We start from the raw sequence: 12,748 nt of genomic DNA on the forward strand, positions 1-12,748 counted from the left end.
TCACTTCCTGATTATGTCAGATACTACCTCTTCACACACCAAAGTTCTGAGCTAGCTCAATCTTTAGGAAAGAATAAGATATGTGTCCAACAGAGAGTTTTTGCAATTAAATTGCAGAAATTGCAACAATTATTTGCATTTTTTTTTAATACAAAAAAATCAAGACTTTTTTCATTAAACTACGTTCTTACACACACTTTGATGTAGGGATGTAATGATTCACGAGACTGGGTTCGCGATACGATTCTTTCACGATTTATTTTACAAATTGAGACTGAAGAAACATTTTGAAACAACTGAAAAAGATTCCTTTAATTTATTCATGAAAACACCATGGGGGGGGGGGGGGGGGGGGCCACAGACCCTTAAAGGGATCATGGTGTTCATGTGTTTCTTTGAATGACAGCAGTCAAAACAATTATTTCAACTTTTAACGGTCTGTCTAGCTTAGTTTTTGTTCCTGCACTCCCTTTTCTGAGCACCCCTGAATGCATCTCTCATTGTCTGAGCACCCCTGAATGCAGCATGGTCACAGCGCATTTTCTGAGTAATGGCAGAGAGAGAGACATGCCCAGAAAAGTCTGAAGTAAGCTAAGCGGCCTACTTTATTTTCTGATGGTTCTTGAGGACTTTTTATTATTGTGCACACCCAGGCCTCCGCTGGTGAAAGTGTGCTCACCTGTGTGTGCGCTCAAGTGTCTGTGTGTGTGTGTACAGTGTAGTGTCTCAGCTACACACATCACACCCCCAGTCTCTTATTCTCATCTCAGGAGACTTGAATCACGCTTCCCTGTCTGCCACTCTCCCTACTTTCACTCAGTATGTTGACTGCCATACCAGGGACAATAAAACTTTGGACTTACTGTATGCAAACACCAAGGATGCATACAGATCATCACCCCTCCCCCCCTCTGGGCCGCTCAGACCACAACCTGGTGAGACTGCAGCCCATTTACATACCTATGGTGAAAAAACAACCCCCCACAACCAGGTATGTGAAGAAGTGGTCTAAGGAGGCCACTGAGGCGCTGCAGGACTGCTTCGACACCACTGACTGGGAGGTGCTGAGAAGCCCACATGGGGAGGACATCGACGGTTTAACCCACTGCATCACAGACTACATAAACTTCTGTGTTGAGAACACTACCCACCAAAAAAATACAGTGTTTCTCAAACAACAAACCCTGGGTGACCCCTGAGCTGAAAACCCTGCTCAATGAAAAGAAGAAGGTTTTAAGAGCTGGAGATAGAGAGGAGCTGAGGAGGGTGCAGAAGGAGCTCAAAAAAATCAAGGAGGGGAAAGCCAGCTACCAGGAAAAGATGGAGGAGCATTTAGAACAGAAAAATGCAAGAGATGTCTGGAGGGGCCTGAATAACATCTCAGGTCACAGCAGAAGGCGTGGGAGGGGCCCTGAAGCAGGAGACAGGGAGTGGGCAACTGAACTGAATCTGTTCTTCAATAGATTTGATTCTGCTCCCAACCCCACCTCCACCCTCCAGAACGCAGACCAACCCGCTTTTTAGACACTCCATCTGACTACCCTGAGTACCCTGCCACCCCCCTCAACAACCCTCTCCTCCTCTTCTTCCTCCTCCACCGACGGCCTCTCCATAACAGCTGATCAGGTGAGAAGTGAGTTGAGGAAGATCAAGGCGAGGAAGGCCAAAAGGTCCCGACAGCATCAGCTCCAGACTCCTGAAGGACTGTGCAGACCAGCTCTGTGAGGTTCTTCTGCACATCTTCAACCTTTTAATATTACACACCTTAAAGTTTGGGGATCTGGTAGAATTTAAGACTACACAAATAATGTGTAAAGCAAAAAATAAGCTGCTACCTGTAAACATACAAAAAGTGTTCAAAGACAGAGAGGGGGGTTATAACTTTAGAGGGAAACTAAACTTGAAACAGCATTATGCTCGGACCAATTTAAAAAGTATGTGTATTTCCATTTGTGGGGTGGTTTTGTGGAATGGTCTTGACGAAACGATTAAACAAAGTATGAATATAATGCACTTTTTTTTTTTAAATGTACAAAAGATATATCTTTGAAAAGTTCAGAAATGAGGAAGGAGAATGTAAATCTCACAGCTGTTAATGGCGCCTGTTCATTTTGTTCTGTTTTTTGGTTTGTTTTGTTTTTCTTAATCATTCGATTGGAGTATTTTTTTTGTATTGTCTGTTTAGTTTATTTGATTGGATTTTGCATTTGTTAATGGTGAAGAATGGGGGTAGGACTTGACAAGCCTAAGCTTCTTCCTATTCCTTTTTGAACGAGTCAAATGTGTATTATATTGAAATTGGCTTTTTATTTTATTTTTATTTTAATAAAATGTGTGTGTGTGTGTGTATGTGAATGTGTATGTGAATGTGTATGTGCATCGTGTGTGACACAGAGAGCAGAGGAGAATTGTAAACGACCATGTAGAGACAGAAATGACATGATGCCGTCGTGTAAAGAAGATAGAATAAACTATCGTTTCTGAAGTGGAGGCTGGCTTGACCGCAGTCTGATGCAGAGGGTGGCCTGAAGTTTGTGTGCCCAAAGATACAATTGAATAGCATATTGTTAAGGTTTCTAAAACGTATCTCCAATAACCAGATCCGTTGCTGGATTCAATAGGTGAAGACTTAAAGAGTCTTTTAGTCCAGTAAACTCAATGATGTTGTTAGCAGGAGCTAGCTGCAGCTAACACTGTGCTGTGTGCGTCTGTGGAAGTTAGCTAAAGGCTCTGCTATCTGAAACATGAGCAGGAAACACGTTTCCAGCAGTGGAAAGAAAACCAACCTGTTCTCTGTAGCTTGATTTCAGGAGTTAAAATCACATCCAGCAGTTTTCTTTGTCGGTGGAGCTCCTCTTCGTATCCACTTGTTGTTCTTTCTTCTGTTATATCTCTGATAACCGCAGCGAGCAGCCGTCGACTGAATAACTCTTTAAGATCCTTAAACCCGGCCATCTTACACACATCCAAGAGTCACAGAGGGGAAACTCAACTCAGCGCTGACGTCTTTACAACTTTACTCTGATCATCTACTGTTACGTTAGCACCCTAACGATCATTAATAAACACACGGAGAATCACGTGTCTGCTCAGCAGGAACATTTACTCACAACTTGTGTTACACACTCAATGGTCCGGGTGGAAACAACCCGCTTTAGTTCCCTTTACAGAACACCTCCCCTCCCTTTGACTTGCATTGTAACCACGCGGTTGACCTTTTTCCCGCCACCATATTGCTGTATTTAAAACTCTGGAAACCTATCTTTGTCTGTTTATCCTCATTCACCTCATTGAATAGTGTATGTAACACAGATTATGTCCAATGGGTGGCGCTGCTGTACATAATTATCATTGTCTTAAAACTGTGGAAAATACCGGTAGTGACTCTGCGCTGCACAGCTCCTCAGAAGTCTCACAGAATAAGAGCAAATGTCTGGGTAAAAAAAATATATATATATTTTCACATATCATTTATAGACCCTCTAACAATCATATTTTAGTTGAAGGAAATAAATTTGACAACGAAATATATATCTACGATTCCTCACAAAACATGGTTAACAGCTCGGTTGAGTTGCCAGTCTACGCAAACGGCCTGGCTCAAGTCACTCATTTCTTATTTTGTTCACCTTTTCTAACCATTGCTACTCATTTAATTTGTTGAATAAATTATAAGTTATTTTAACAAGTTCTACTCTCTGTGATGTTTACATATGAAAAAACTAAACATTTTGTTGCAGAAATGAAAGAAATCCATTCATATCCAAAGTAACCCTCAACAGTCAACCAGCTGGTTGACCTGCATATCTGCTTCCTGATTGGGTAATCTGAAAAATATAACCTGAAATGTTGCTTAATGAAGAGGCAGGAACACAATTTTACCAACAAATATTTTTTTGCAAATGGATTTCTTAGTGTGGAAGTCAAAGGGTTAAGTAAGCATCCCCACCTGTGACATTTTCCAGCACTCACAGAGGTAGGATAGGATAGGATAGGATAATACTTTATTGATCCCCAGAGGGGAAATTCGGGCGTTGCAGCAGCACAGACAAGTAAGCTCAAAATACACATTAAACAGAATAGATAAGATAAATAAAAATAAAAACAGGGGGTATATACAAGTACAAAATGAATGATGAAGTTAACTATGCATGGAAATTGAGACAGTATTTGCAGAGAATGACAAGATAAAGTGACAAGTGATGATTAACGTGACTTGGTATGATAAATAGCAGCAAGTAATGTAAACAGCAGAGACGAGAGGCAGTGTTGTACCACAGTAATGCAGAGTGCAGTTATATAATGTAGTATAGCAGGTTATCCAACACACAATATAAGTAAAAAAAACAAAAAACACAATGTTAGCAAATCTAAACACAATATAATATTAACTACAAAGTAAATAAGTACTAAAAGATATAAAAAATAAGAATGTTCTATATTGGTTGCCAAGCATTTACATTTTGAACCAGACAACATCACATCTGATAAAAATGGGAGATTTATAATTGTCTCAGGGAAACTATTTAATACAAAAGTTATCCTTGCCAATGTCTACGCTCCGAATGCTGATGATGTTAGCTTTTTTGATAGTTTTTTCTCTCTTCTCAATGGCCTAGACACACATTATCTAATACTTGGTGGGGACTTCAACTGCTGGTTGGACCCGACCCTGGATCGCTCTTCCAGCAGACCAGGGGTAGTGAGTAGATCTGCCTCATGTATCCAGTCTTTAATCTCTGAGTTTGGGATTTCAGTTATATTCCTCAACCCTAGAGCGAGACAGTATTCCTTTTTTTCAAAGGTCCATCACACTTACTCCAGAATAGACAATATTTTTGTTGACAACAGACTAATTCCTCAGGTCCATTCCTGCACATATCACAGTATCGTCATATCTGATCATGCCCCTGTTGTGATGTCAATGCTATTTCCCAACGCTCCACGGCCTACGAGGCACTGGCGTCTCAACCCAACCCTACTTTCAGACCCCCAGTTTGTTAAATATATAGAAGAACAGATTAGCTTTTTCTTTGAAACTAACTGTACCACGGATGTCTCTGCTCTTGTGGTCTGGGACGCATTTAAGGCCTACTTGAGAGGACAAATAATAGCATTCACTGCAAATAAGAAAAGACAGTCTCAGAAGGACCAACTGGAATTGATATCTAAAATCCAAGAAACCGATCGACAATATGCACTTAACCGAACTCCAGAACTATATAACCAACGATTGGAGCTGAAAACTAAGTTTAACCTTCTCACCACTTACCAAACGGAAAATCTCCGGTTAAAAAGTAAAAGCACCTACTATGAACATAATGAAAAAACTGGGAAATTGCTGGCTAATCAACTAAAGGGACTAAGGGCTAAACAACTTATAACAAGTATTCACACAGACAGTGGTGATACCACTCTAGACCCCACTAAGATAAATGATACCTTTAAAGGTTTTTACTCCCAACTGTATACCTCACAATTTAATGGTGACGATGCAGCTATTAAGGCCTTTCTTGACCCTTTGTCCACCCCAACCATTACGCCAGAGTTGGTGGAGAAAATGGAGGCTCCTCTGTCTCAGGCGGAGATAGCCCTGGCTATATCATCCATGCCATCCGGGAAATCCCCTGGCCCTGACGGCTTCCCAGCTGAATTTTTCAAGAAATTTTCAGCACTCCTCTCTCCACGCCTTGCTACTGTCTTTTTCGAGTCTCTTAGGCGAGGCTCACTTCCTCAGTCGATGAATGAGGCTCGTATAACTCTTATAGCTAAAAAGGGTAAGGATCCCACATACTGTGCCTCGTACAGGCCAATCTCCCTGCTCAACACAGATGCGAAAGTCCTCGCTAAGACACTAGCACACAGGTTGGAGGAAGTTACCCCCTTAATAATAGCGCAGGGTCAGACTGGCTTTATAAAGAACCGACACTCCTTCTTCAATGTCCGACATAGCATAGGGTGTCTTTATATGCAGATGGTCTCCTATTATATGTTTCAGACCCAAATACCTCGCTTCCAGCAGCTCTCTCCCTGCTTGAGCAATTTGGATCTATATCTGGATACAAGATCAATATGCACAAGAGCGAACTGTTTCCAATTAACAGAGAGGCGTTTGACTTAGATTACAGTGGCATTCCAAATTGAAGAGAGACAATTTACCTATTTGGGAGTGGTTGCTACCCGACAATTTAAGAACTTTTTGAAAGACAATTCTATAACCTTGTTAAACCAGGTCAGAACATCACTATCAAAGCGGCCCTTCGCACTGGGTCGTGGAACCCGCCAGGGTTTGCCCACTGAGCCCGATTCTCTTTGATCTAGCGATTGAACCGCTCGCAATGGCTCTTTGGAACAGCCAGGGTGTCTCTGGTATTTGGAGAGGGGGTACAGAGCATAGGGTGTCTTTATATGCAGATGGTCTCCTATTATATGTTTCAGACCCAAATACCTTGCTTCCAGCAGTTCTCTCCCTGCTTGAGCAATTTGGATCTATATCTGGATACAAGATCAATATGCACAAGAGCGAACTGTTTCCAATTAACAGACAGACGTTTGACTTAGACTACAGTGGCATTCCATTCCAAATTGAAGAGAGACAATTTACCTATTTGGGAGTGGTTGCTACCCGACAATTTAAGAACATTTTGAAAGACAATTCTATAACCTTGTTAAACCAGGTCAGAACATCACTATCAAAGTGGTCCCCCCTCGCATTATCGCTCGCTGGGCGAATAAACTCCATAAAAATGAATGTTCTCCCAAAATTTATATATAAAAAATTTAAAATTTATATATTTGTTTCAGTGTGTCCCAGTACTTGTTCCAAAATCGTTTTTGTTTCATTGGATTCCATTATCTCCTCATATATATGGCAGGGCAAGAGGCCTCGAATTAGCAAAGCTCTGCTTCAGAGACCCAAAAGGGATGGAGATATGGGGCTCCCTGATATCCGTCACTACTAGTGGGCTACCAATATTCGTTGTATTGCTTTTTGGACTCGCTTTTATCTCCAGTCCGACGGTCCAGACTGGACATCTCTGGAGCTAAATTCATGCCGATTCATCTCCCTCCCTGTACTCCTCGGTGCGCCGCTTGACTGTCCCTTACCAAAATCACTGGATAATCCAGTGGTACGTCATACCCTTCGGGTGTGGACCCAATTTAGGAGATCCTTTCGATACGAATTCTTTTCCCTTCTGAGTCCGATTGCCTCAAACCATCTCTTCACCCCCTCGTGCTCTGACTCAACTTTTCGGACTTGGCATGAAAGGGGCATCAGATCGTTTGCGGACTTGTTTGAAGACGGTTGTTTTGTTTCCTTTAATCAATTGACTGAGAAATACAATTTACCCAAAACGCACTTCTTTCGGTATTTACAGGTCAGACAGTATGTTCGTTCGCACGTGCCTTGTTTCCCTTCAGTACCCATAGCTAACCCAATAGATACCTTTCTTTCCTTTGACCCACTGTCTAGAGGTGCGCTGTCCAAGTTACACAATATCATTTTGATGCTGATATGTTCACCACTGGACAAGATTAAGACGGCCTGGGAACAGGACTTGGGACACATCTCTGATGACCAATGGGACTCCATTCTTTTATCAATACATAAATCCTCAATCTGTGCTAGACACTGTCTACTTCAATTTAAGGTGGTCCACAGGGCTCACATGTCCAAGGTTAAGCTGTCCAGCATGTACCCCGATATAACTCCCACCTGTGACAAATGCAATTTGGGTGGCAGTAGCTCAGTCTGGGCGGCAGTAGCTCAGTCTGTAGGGACTTGGGTTGGGAACCGGAGGGTCGCCGGCTCAAGTCCCGGTGCGGACCAAATATGGAAGTTGGTCTGGCAGCTGGAGAGGTACCAGATCACTTCACTCAGCTCCATCACTCTGACATCTCTCCATTAGTGCATGTCCATAGGATCCTGTTTCTGCATGTGGGTGTTCATGACCTACAGAGTGTAAAAACTAATATTTCCCTTTGCAGGGATCAATAAAAGTAAATCTTAAATCTTAATCTTAATTATATTGATGCTACCCTGATACATATGTATTGGCTATGTCCCAAATTGCAGAAATTCTAGCATGACATTTTTCATACTTTATCTACAATATTAAAGAAAAATATAAGCCTTAGCCCTACCCTTGCCCTGTTTGGTGTTGCTAGGGGAGATAACCCCCACCTGACTTCTACAGAACACCGCATGGTCGCTTTTGCCTTGCTCTTGGCCAGACGTGCAATCCTGCTGAAATGGAAGGGTGCTGCCCTGCCCACACTTGACCAGTGGCGTCAGGATGTAATGTCCTGTCTCAAACTTGAGATGTTACGTTTTTCTCTCAGAAGCTTGAGGAAGAAATTCTATGAGACATGGGAACCTTTCTTAACTTACTTTCATAACACTCAAACTAAATCATCATGAGATGAGCTTTGATCCGGCCCTTGACATAAAAAATAAGATCTGACTCTGTGTGGTGAGCCTTCATTTTTTAAGGACAGCTGGGGATGGGAGGGTGGGAAGGGCTATTGCACTTTATCAGGTATTACTGTCACTGCCACAGTGACTTGTTTGTCTGACTTGTTCTGCACATTTCTATACCATTTGTGGCATTGTGGAATATTACTGGCCAACCCTGGTGTTTTCTATGTTTTATTATTATTATTATTTTTGTATTTTGTGTTTATATGATGAAAACTCAATAAAGATATTTGAAATATAAGAAATAACAATGTGAATATATACAACCAGGATTTAACTAAGCATTACTAGTCTTAAATAGGAAGATTAAATATGGAAGATTGAATGTAAATGTGCAAAAACAGAGTCGGAAATGGTTGTAAATTAAATATGAAAGATTAAATGTAAATGTGCAAAAACAGAGTTGGAAATGGACAGTATTGACATAAGTTAAAGTGCATGAGTGTGCAGAACAGATTACAGTATGGAGAGACAGATATTATCATGATGACAGTTCTCTGCTCGCATGAGGTGAACTGTTGTACAGAGTTATGGCCTTCGGTAAGAAAGATTTCTTGTATCTGTCCTTGTGACAGCGAAGTTGGATCAGTCTGTTAGAGAAGCTGCTCCGCTGTTTGTCCAGTAGGGTGTGCAGAGGGTGATCAGGATTATCCATAATGGATAACAGTTTGTGTTTGAGTCCTCCTCTCTGTCACCACTACAAAAGAGTCCAGCTTGCAGCCTATCACAGAGCAGGCCTTCTTAATGAGTTTGTCCAGTCTCTTAGTGTCACCAGCTCCAATGCTGCTCCCCCAGCAGACCACAGCAGAGAACAGTGCACTGGCCACAACAGACTGATAGAAGATCTCCAACATCTTGCTGCACACGTTGAAGGATCTCAGCTTCCTCAGAAAGTAGAGTCGGCTCATCCTCTGTTCTTGTACACAGCCTGAGTATTGGCCTTCCAGTTCAGTTTGTTGTCTATGTTGACACCCAGGTACTTGTACTCCTCCACCACAGACACATCCTCTCCCAGGGTGCACAGCGGTGGTAGCTCTGTCCTCTTCCTTCTGAAGTCGATCACCATCTCCCTGGTCTTATCCAAGTTCAGAATCAGGTGATTTCTTCCTGTCCACTCCACAAAGTAATCCACCAGCTCTCTGTACTCCCCCTCTTGCCCATCACTTATACACCCCACCACCGCAGAGTCATCAGAAAACTTCTGCAAGTGGCATGACCTGGAGTTGTAATGAAAGTCAGAGGTGTACAAGGTGAAAAGGAAAGGAGACAGCACAGTCCCTGTGGAGCTCCTGTACTGCTCTCCACTATTCCAGCCTGAACACTGCCAAGTCGGACAAACTGTGGTCTGTCTGTCAGGTAGTCAGTAATCCAGGAGGTGATGGACGAGTCCACACCCATCAACTGCAGCTTCTCTTCCAGCAGTTGTGGCTGGATGGTGTTTAATGCACTGGAGAAATCCAAAAAGGTGATTCTCACAGTGCAGCCGTTTCCCTCCAGATGTGAGTGAGCACGCTGCAGCAGGTAGATGATGGCATCGTCCACTCCCGGGTGTGGCTGGGAGGCAAATTGTTGAGGGTCAAGGGATGGTTTCACCTGCGGCCTGAGGTGGGTCAAGACGAGCCTCTCCAACACTTTCATCACATGAGATGTGAGAGCCACTGGTCAATAGTCCCTGAGGTCAGATGGTGTCGTCTTCTTTGGGACCGGGACCAAGCAGGACGTTTTCCACAGCACCGGTATCCTCTCCTGGCTCAGACTCAGGTTGAAGAGGTGTTGCAGAATCTCAGACAGCTGGCTGGCGCAGGTCTTCAGAACCCTTGGGCTGATGCCGTCCGGGCCTGGAGCCTTGCTAATGTTTAGTTTCTAAAAGGGGGGGGGGGGAGGTGTGAAGTACAGGGGTGTTGTTTGAGGTGGGAGAGGCAGATGAAGGCTGTGCACTAAACCTATTGAAGAACAGGTTTAGCTCTTTCGCCCTCTCCAGGCTGCCAGAATGTTGTCTTTCTCTCCCTTTGAAACCAGTGATTTCCCTCATTCCAGTCCACACATCCCTCACGTTGTTCTGATGGAGTTTGGCCTCCAGCTTTCTCCTGTAAGAGTCCTTGCACACCCTCAGCTTTTCCCTCAGATCGTGCTGTATCCTTTTCAGCTCCTCCCTGTTTCCAGACCTGAAGACTTGTTTCAGGTCACTGGTGATCCAGGGTTTGTTGTTAGGAAAACAGCGTACAGTCCAGGCCGGTAAAGCAGTGTTTTCACAGAGTTAAATGTATTCTGTGATGCAGTCAGTCATGCTGTTAATGTCCTCTCCATGTGGCTCGCAGAGTACATCCCAGTATGTGGACTCAAAGCAGTCCTGCAGTGCCTCATTGCTCTCCTGTGTCCACCTCCTATCAGTCCTTGTGGTCACAGGCTGTCTTTGGACCAGGGGGATATACTCTGGTGTCAGTAGGACCAGGTTGTGGTCTGATCTGCCCATGCTTAGTTTGAAGCTGTGAAACACTAGAGTGAAGTGCATCACTCGCAGACTCTGCATCAGCTGACGGTGGGATGTAAACAGCTATAACAATGGCGTACGTGAGTTCCTTGGGCAGGTAATACGGCGCATTCCAGCAGCTAACAGTTCAATGTCCGGGCTGCAGAGACGTTCCTTCACACTAACATGGCCAGGATTACACCATCTCTCACTCACATACAGTGCAATCCCTCCACCTTTCTTCTTACCGCTCTTAATAACGTCCCTGTCCGCCCAAAAACTCCTGAAGCCGGGTACCGCCACGCTGTGGTCCGGGATGTCCGAGTGCTGCCATGTCTCCGTGAAGCACATAATACTGCACTGGCGGTATTCCCACTGGTGCTGAACAAGCGCGTCGAGTTTGTCCGTCTTATTGCCCAAAGACCTCCCGTTCCCCATAATCACCGCTGGTACAGAAGGCTTATGTTTTTTCTTCTTAGCTCATCTCTTAGCTCCAGCTCTACAACCCCGGCATCGCCTCCTCAGCTCCCCCGGAAATACAGGCCTTGCTCCGGGCAGTAGCACCTTGGAGAGCGCCATCAGCTGATCACGTATGTACACAATGCCCTCACTCAGCTGTGCGCTGCTCTCCGTTACATAGAGTGTCCAAAGTAACAGAAAAACAGTGCAAAAAGTTCCAAGAGCAAAAGTAGCCATTTCCACACAATAGGTTAAACTAATACTCAAAAAACACACAATAAAAACAAATAATAACTAATCAAAAAATACGATATAACGACACGGACAACGGGAGCTGCTACAACCGGCGGCCACATCACACAGCGACGGAAGCGGAAGAAATTGTCAATCATTCAGCAAAGCAGGTGGACGGGCATTACAGCCTGAAAATGCCTTTTAGGAAAGAGCAGCCCATGCTTCCAAATAATCTATTGGTGGCCAAGCAAAGGATTCTTGGGCTCACAAAAAGGTTTGAGAAAGATGAACAGTTTCATCAGGAGTACGCAAACTTCTTCAATGACGTCATTGGTAAAAGATATGCAGAGAAAATCCCTCAACATCAGATGGACTGTGAAGAAGGAAAAGTCTGGTATATCCCCCATCATGGTGTTTACCATCCCAGGAAGAATAATTTGCGGGTTGTGTTTGTGAAACAGGACCAGTATGCAAAAAGAAGGTGGAGACAGGTTCAATACATCTGGGATCTGTTCTGGAAGCGGTGGGTTCAGGAGTGCCTCCCTCTGCTTCAAGAACGGCAAAAGTGGAACAGAGAAAGGAGGAGTCTTGTGCCTGGAGACATTGTCATTGTCATGGATTCAACTGCCCGTCGTGGCTCTTGGCTGCTCGGCCGAGTGATCGAAAAACATTTCCTGACAAACATGGTGTTGTTCGGTCTGTTCGCCTTAAAACAAAGTCTAATGTGTTGGAAAGACCAGTCACCAAACTTTGTCTATTGAATGCAGCTGAAGATGTTTAATGATAATGCATTAATGGCATTGTTTTTGTTTGTGGCTCTTTGTTTGTATTTTGTGAATTGTTAGCTCCACTTGTCACTAACAATTAGGGACCGGAGTGTAAGAGCCATATTCATGTTTTTGGGTCAAGCTGTAAATCATTTTCACGATTGTGCCACTGGGTGTCGCTGTCCTATTGTTTAAGTCACAGGTATATATGTACGTCACTTGTCAAGGTACGGGAGGTGTTTGACCCCGGAAGGGCTTATGGTTTTTGACCGCTGAGGCGGCAGGCGGCATGGAGAAACCGCAGCTGTATTGTTTGTTTGTTTGTTTAGTTCAAAAGAA

The sequence above is a fragment of the Labrus bergylta genome, chromosome 3 (assembly GCF_963930695.1).
Source record: "Labrus bergylta chromosome 3, fLabBer1.1, whole genome shotgun sequence".
NCBI lineage: Eukaryota > Metazoa > Chordata > Actinopteri > Labriformes > Labridae > Labrus > Labrus bergylta.